Below are 8,071 nucleotides of genomic sequence, written 5' to 3' on the forward strand. Positions count from 1 at the left end.
ACCAGATGCCAACACCATGTTTTGATGTTGTGTTTTGTAGAGAGTTATAATACCGTTGAAATCTTTTTAATCACAATAAAATTGAGAATGGAAATGGGGAATGTGTCAAAGAGACAACAACCCGCCCAAATAAAAAACAACAGCAGAGGGTCACCAACAGGTCTTCAATGTAGCCAGAAATTCCCGCACCCGGAGGCGTCCTTCAGCTGGCCCCTAAACAAATATACACTAGTCCAGTGATAATGAACGCCATACTTATTTCCAAATTGTACACAAGAAACTAAAATTAAAATAATACAAGACTAACAAAGGCCAGAGGCTCCTGACTTGGGACAGGCGCAAAAATGCGGCGGGGTTAAACATGTTTGTGAGATCTCAACCCTCCCCCTATACCTCTAACCAATGTAGTAAAGTAAACGCATAACAATACGCACATTAAAATTCAGTTCAAGAGAAATCCGAGTCTGATGTCAGAAGATGTAACCAAAGAAAATAAACAAAATGACAATAATACATAAATAACAACAGACTACTAGCAGTTAACTGACATGCCAGCTCCAGACTTCAACTAAACTGACTGAAAGATTATGATTTCATCATATGAACATCAGGCACAATCCTTCCCGTTAGGGGTTTAGTATCATACCATCATAACATATATGAGAAGAACATAACCCGTGTCATGCCAACAACTGTTTTTAGAATAAATGTGTTTAGTTCCGATGCAAAGACCTTATCAGTGACTCAATATTAACGCCAAAATATGCAATCTTTAATGACTTGACAACAGTATCGTAATTATATCCCTTCTTAATAAGTCTATTCAAAGGTTTTGTAAGTTTCTGAGGTGAATACTGACACCTTTGTGCTTTATAAAGAATATTACCATAAAAAATTGGATGTGAAATACCTGAACGTTTTAAAAGTCTGCATGTTGAGCTATATTTACGAATAATGTCTTTATACCGATGATAAAATTTAGTAAATGTTTTGACTAGTTTGTGATATCGAAAACCCTGGTGTAATAATTTTTCAGTAATACATAAATTTCTCTCGTTAAAATCTAAAACATTGTTACATACACGAGCGAATCGTACAAGTTGAGATTTATAAACACCGTAAGATGGTGACAAGGGAACGTCACCATCTAAAAACGGATAATTAACGATAGGAAATGAAAAATCATCCCTTTTATCATAAATTTTAGTATTCAGCTTTCCATTAGTGATATAGATATCAAGATCGAGAAAAGGGCAGTGGTCATTGTTAGTATTAGCTTTATTTAAAGTAAGTTCAACAGGATAAATTCCATTAATATACATACTGAAGTCGTCATTATTGAGAGCCAAAATATCATCCAAATATCTAAAAGTATTATTAAATTTGTTTATCAGATGTTGTTTCAATGGGTCTTTGCTTATTTTTGTCATAAATTGTAACTCATAACAATACAAAAACAGGTCCGCAATAAGTGGTGCACAGTTAGTCCCCATTGGAATTCCGATAATCTGACGATATACGGAATCCCCAAAGCGAACAAAAATGTTATCTAGTAAAAATTCAAGGGCATATATAGTATCAAAGCATGTCCAATTAACATAGTTTTTTTGTTTATTGCTACTAAAAAATGACCTAAAAGAGTTTGAACATATATATTCACATTCTGATTTTTTGAATGCCCATTTAATTAGGTGTGTGAATTTTTTCTTAATGAGAATGTGAGGCAATGTGGTATACAGGGTAGAAAAATCAAAACTTTGAACAGATTCAAAATCACCAATATAAGCATGCAATTTATCAAGTACTTCCAACGAGTTCTTGACACTCCAAAAGTAATTTATTCCACTATTTTCGAAGGCCTTATTTGAACAATTTATTATCAGGTTTTTAATTGTACCAACTGAAGTGTGCTGGTAAGAAGAATAGACAATTTAGTAGTTGAACAATGGCTTGAAGACGAAATAAATCTATATTTGTAAGGGGTGTAGCTTCGGAAGCCAATACATAGTTGGGACTTTCATTGTATTTGGCTCTGCTTGTAAAGCGGTGCCTAAAAGTTTATGTTTGTTACAGATTTCGTTTTCTGAAAATGGAGTCAGTTGGAATGTTGGTGAATTGGTGATTTCCTTTTTCAGAACCTCAATGTAAAATTTACGTCAAACAATAATAATATTATTAGCAGCTTTATCTGCTAGTTCTTTTAGTTTATGTTTGATACGAGAAATAGGTTTATTGTTGTAATGGTTTATAGTAAAATGTTCTTTAAAATGTTGAATACGTATATCAACTATCTTCATTACTGAATTAAAAAAAGAGTCCAAAGATTTTTTGTCAGCTTTTTCCCGTTTTATCCATTTCATACAGTAAGTATGGAGTGAGTCGTGGATGATATTACGACACTCATTCCAATTAATAATTGACGGGGGACGATATTTAGGTCCTTTACTGAGGAATGATTTTAACTTTCGGTCTTGAACGATGTTAAGATCTCCTGTTATAACATGGGAAATGGGGCCATAAATATATTCAGAATTACTGCAATTACATGAAGTAGGTGTATTTTCACTGATGACTATAATTAAACACAAATTTCCGGGTAGATTTCTTGTAAATATAACAAATAAGAGGTAGCTCAATATTGTCAAAATATCCAGGAATTTGTTCTTTAACAGAATGGTCGTTAAATATACCGGCAATATTTACAAAATCAAAGCCTTTATTGACATACTTAATTTTAATAAAATGTTTTTTATGATCTTCAGGGCGATCAATTTTGGGAAATAATTTAGAAAAACAATATGCCATAATAATTTGAACAACTTCATACTTAGGACTGCTATATGAAATTGTGTTGCAATCCTCCAAAATTTTATTTAACTTATTAACCGGTAACGAACAGAGTTTTGTTAACAGATAATGTCTGCCGTTGTTTCTTGAAATAGAAATTAGGTCCGAAATATTGGTATGGTTGGCCCGAAATTTTCTATGATTGCGATTTGTTATACGACCGTGAGAACGTTTTTTATGAACAGTTTTAGAAACTATATCCAAAATGTTAACGGAATTGGTTCTAGATATATTACCAATTCCCATGATATTATCATTTAGACCGAGAGGGTAAACTGTCTGTAATTTTTTAATCCAATTTAATTCAATTATTTTCCGTGATCGTACAAACTTTGAATGCGATTCACCAGGCTGCTTATTTACTACTTCTAAAGGTTGAACTGCTAAATATTTAAAAGGATGGTTGTGCTTCTTAAGGTGTTGGTAAATGATACTTTTGAATTTATTGGGTCTTTTAAAACGATACAGATGTTCTTGAGTGCGTTTAGATAAATATCGTCCAGTTTCTCCTACGTACTGAATACCACACCCCGGTTTGTTTCATGTGAGTAAATAAATAATACTGTTTGTTCTTCAAGTTATATCAGTTTCAAAATTTAAAGAAAATGTGCGACCATTAAACGTGGACCTTACCGTATTGTTGGTGGAAAGACGGGGACATGTAAGTAATTTTTTGGCATGACACTTAACAATAGAAGGGTAACCACGTTTTCTATTGTTAAAAATGTTAGCGATGGTAGTATTTTTAGCTATACCAGTTTGTGTTCGACTTATGCGTTTGAATACTTTATGGCATCTTCACTCTCTTTTAAAACAATAATATTTTTTCAACGATTTACATTTATTGCTCTATAATTATATTGATATGATATCGATCATAAGTATAAATTAATTGTTTACAAAACTATAAATTTTTAATATACTTATGCTTTTCTACCACAGGAACAGATTACCTGAGCTGTATTTGGCAAAATTTTCAGGAATGTTTGGTCCTTTATGCTCTTGAAATTCATACTTTATTTGGCCTTTTTAGTATATTGTTTTTTTGTTCTAAACTTTTGCACTTTTCTGGCTATTCAATTCATTCATTTGATAAAAGTTTCAACGTATATATATATATTTTATTCAGCTCCTTTTTGTTTTTACAAAAATACATTTTACTATTATCCAGTTTCTTTATTTGTATCCTATAATATTCAGAAGATTATAATGTGTACATTTGTTTGTTTAAGAGATTATAAATGTATTACTGGTCTTAATGCACTAACGTATTGTCATTTATTGGTTAGGAGTTATGCTGTGGGTCTTCCCTTTTTATTTTATCCAAGGCTGCGGGGAAACTCCACAAGTTTAAATCAAAGTGTCAAAAAGAGTTCGAATAGTCGACCTAAACTGTTTTAAACCATCTGTATATAAGTAAAAATGTACAGCTATAAGACAGCTTAAGTAGAATCAGCAGCAAACATAACTGAAAAAAAATCATACCTTCTACGAAAATCTGTTAGACAGTGATCAGAGCAAACCGCAAAATCAAATAGATTCTGGGAAGGAAACTACTTCATCATTGAATAGTGATCTTCAAATTTTGGTGCATTTAGTCTTATGGATATTCAGACACAAAATGGAAGTGTAACCCATTTGGTACACAGAAGACAAAAATAATTGGAAAATAGAGATGAATATAATTAAGAGTACGCAAGACGCCACGTTGATGCATATTTTCGGCATGCCACACATTGTGTTAAGCTAATAGTTATCAAAGGTACCAGGATTATAATTTAGTACAGAGTCACGTAATAAGAACCAAAGAAATACAAAAAGTCGCATATATAAAACACACCACCAAAAAATGAAAGACAATACAAACACCTTGACGGGATCTATAAGTACCGAGCCACGTTAAACGGATATCACATAACACAACCCAAGTAGTTCTAATAAAAGAACAAAGACAAATGAAAGAACAATAAAATACTTGTTAAGATGATAAACAACATCAGTACGCAAAATCTATACATCAAGACCATCATGTATTATTTGTGAAGTTGATACGGAATATTTATCAACAAGGTCTTGGTACCTTCCGATGAAATTGTTTAGAAAAAACACGAGACGTTCTTTGGCATACCCCTGGTTCATCAACTTTCTACTCAGACATTAATGACGTTTTACAAAATCTTAGTAGGAGCTGCTAGCTCCTGAATATCGAGTAAGTTGGGAAATATATATCCCGTATGTTGGTGAAATTGGTATATTGCTACTAAGTTGGGGGAAATTTATAATTTCAAAATTAAAATCGTCTCGTTTGTCATATATTCTGGTACTGAGATGACTGTGTAAGTCAAATTCGAGATATAAGTCTAAAAATTAGGCGGAGAAAGCCGTGTCTGTTGTTTCTTTAATTTCTAGTTCAGGGGGATATATTTATGGAACCCAATCAGATTGTTTATGGAAAGAACATCATCAATATACATGTATCTGAAAGTGAAATTAAATAATCTGGCTTCTTTGATCCTCTTGTTTTTGACAAAAATGACCACATTATTGATATTCATGTCAACACGAAAGTGTTGACTACTGGGCTAGTGATACCCTCGGGGACGAAACGTCCACCATCAGTTGCATCGACCAAGTGGTGTAAATAGTTATCAAAGGTACCATGATTATAATTTAGTACGTCAGACGCGCGTTTCGTCTACATAAGACTCACCAGTGACGCTCATATCAAAATATTTATAAATCCAAACAAGTACAAAATTGAAGAGCATTGAGGATCCAAAATTACAAAAAAATGTGCCAAATACGGCTAAGGTAATCTATACATGGGAAACGAAAATTTTAAAGTTTTGTAAACAGGAAATTTATAAAAATGATGTCAACACAGAAGTGTTGACTACTGGGCTGGTTATACCCTCGAAGACGAAACGTCCACCAGCAGTGGCATCAACCCCGTAGTGTAAATAGTTATCAAAGGTACCAGGATTATAATTTAGTACGCCAGACTCGCGTTTCGTGGAATTTTGGCTCCTCAATGCACTTCAACTTTGTACTTGTTTGGATTTATAAATATATTGATATGAGCGTCCCTGACTCACCAGGGACGCTCATATCAAAATAGTTTTAAATCCAAACAAGTACAAAGCTGAAGTGCATTGAGGACCCAAAATTCCAAAAAAATGTGCCGAATACTGCTAAGGTAATCTATACCTGGGATTCAACAGCTGCTAACTGTGATTCAAACCATTTCCAACTAAAATTCCAGCAACAAAATAAACTCAGATTCCTAAAAAGATGTATTATTGAGGGTAAGGATATACATAATTCAGGGATGGGCACGATTACTGACACATGTAATAGATTGATAATCGATCACGTAAAGGCATTTAGTGCAATCGATTAATAATCGATTACTCAGATTGTTGTATGTAATCGATTCCTATCGATTACTTTATCAAAAGTAATTACATTACTTTTCGATTACTGTCAATTACATGCTTTAAAATTAAAAAAAAATAATTAAACTTTACCAAAAAACAGCATTTAAAACATTTTTTCCAAATTATAAGTTGACAGTTGTTATCTAGATGGAATCTCTTACTGAGGATCAGAATTATTAAAAAAGAATCATGAATGTTTTACTTTCAGCATGAATTAGAGATGACATCACATTTCACCAATCACTTATTTATATGTTTAAGGTTTTTTCAATACTTTTGCTTTCTTACTGAATTAAGTAAGGTTTTTTGTTTTTATTCATCAGCAGATACTAGCATAGTTTTTAGCAATGTTTGAAGTTTTCTGTAAAGAAAAATATAGAAAAATAGATGTATTAATTAGTTCAGCTAATTTTAAAGATTAAAATTGATAATTATAATGGCAGGCATGATTTAATCCTTTTTTTTTGGATAACCACCCTAATTATAGGTTATAAAACTGCCAATGGAATACAATTTATAGCCTGGGGCAAAATGATATAAATCATCTTCTTAATTAGACAAACAGTAATTGAAATAAAAACAAAGTCTGTGTTTTATATAGTGATTAGAAGACTTTGATCATCTGAATAGTGAAGACAAGAAAGTTTGTTAAGATTTTTTTTCATTCTCTGATAAAATTATAAACAGTATATATTTATAGTGTCAAAGAGGGATACATGTATATTTTGCTGAAAAGAGTTCCAATGCATAGGCATTGGTTCATTGTTAAAAGAGTTTTGTGTACCTTCTTACTTTCCATATGCATGTATATCATAACCTTATAAGAAATTAAAAATTTAAGACACATTTCTTATTTGAAAATATTTTCTTATTTCAAATCTATTTTCTTATTTTAATATAAAAGGAGTTGACTTATTGACAAGCACATAAATCCATTTGTTTCAAAAGATCGATATAAAGTAAATTGTGGTAGGGTTTCTTGGTGACCATAATGCAGCTTGAGACAAAAGATAGAAATATAAAGGCAGCTGATAAACTCTTAATTCATATCAGTACTACATACATGTTTTCATTTGGAATATGTTATAATCATGATAATTCATCAAACTATTTACTAAAGTGATCGAAATGTAATCGAAAGTAATCGATGATTACATCATGATTTTTGCTGTAATCGATTAAAATACAATTACATGTAATCGAAAATGTCTTCGATTACAGATGACTGTCGTTTACAGGAAAAAATGTAATCAATTACAATTGATTACGATTACCCCATCCCTGATACATATGGCTGCATTATTGGTCCTAGGTTTGAAACACATCAAAGGTGTCAAGCTATATATGATAGCGTTTATCTTGGCATGGGGGATAGTATTCTCAATATGCCCAAATCATCGCAATGATGACCATAAATACTTGATGAAAAAAGAGTCAAAGGTGACGAGCTTACTTTACCTTGATTTTTATTATCCTTCGAAGCCCCTTATTAAGTTGAATATGTTTTAAAAGACTGACAAAAGATAATGAATGGGAAATTCAAACTTATTAATCGAAAATAAACAGATAACGCCATGGCTAAAACTAAAGAAGAAAAACATACTAACAATAGTACACAAAACCCAACAATGAAAACCACACTATGCACAATAAAAACTCAAACAAAAACTGGGGGTGATCAAAAGTGTTTCAAACATATTCTATGATAGGCAATGTCGTCAAAAACTTTATGTGGAAAAGAGGAAAGTGTTCAACAACTTCAATTATCTGGAGGACTGTTTTAGAAG

Source organism: Mytilus edulis, chromosome 9 (genome assembly GCF_963676685.1).
Source record: "Mytilus edulis chromosome 9, xbMytEdul2.2, whole genome shotgun sequence".
Lineage (NCBI taxonomy): Eukaryota > Metazoa > Mollusca > Bivalvia > Mytilida > Mytilidae > Mytilus > Mytilus edulis.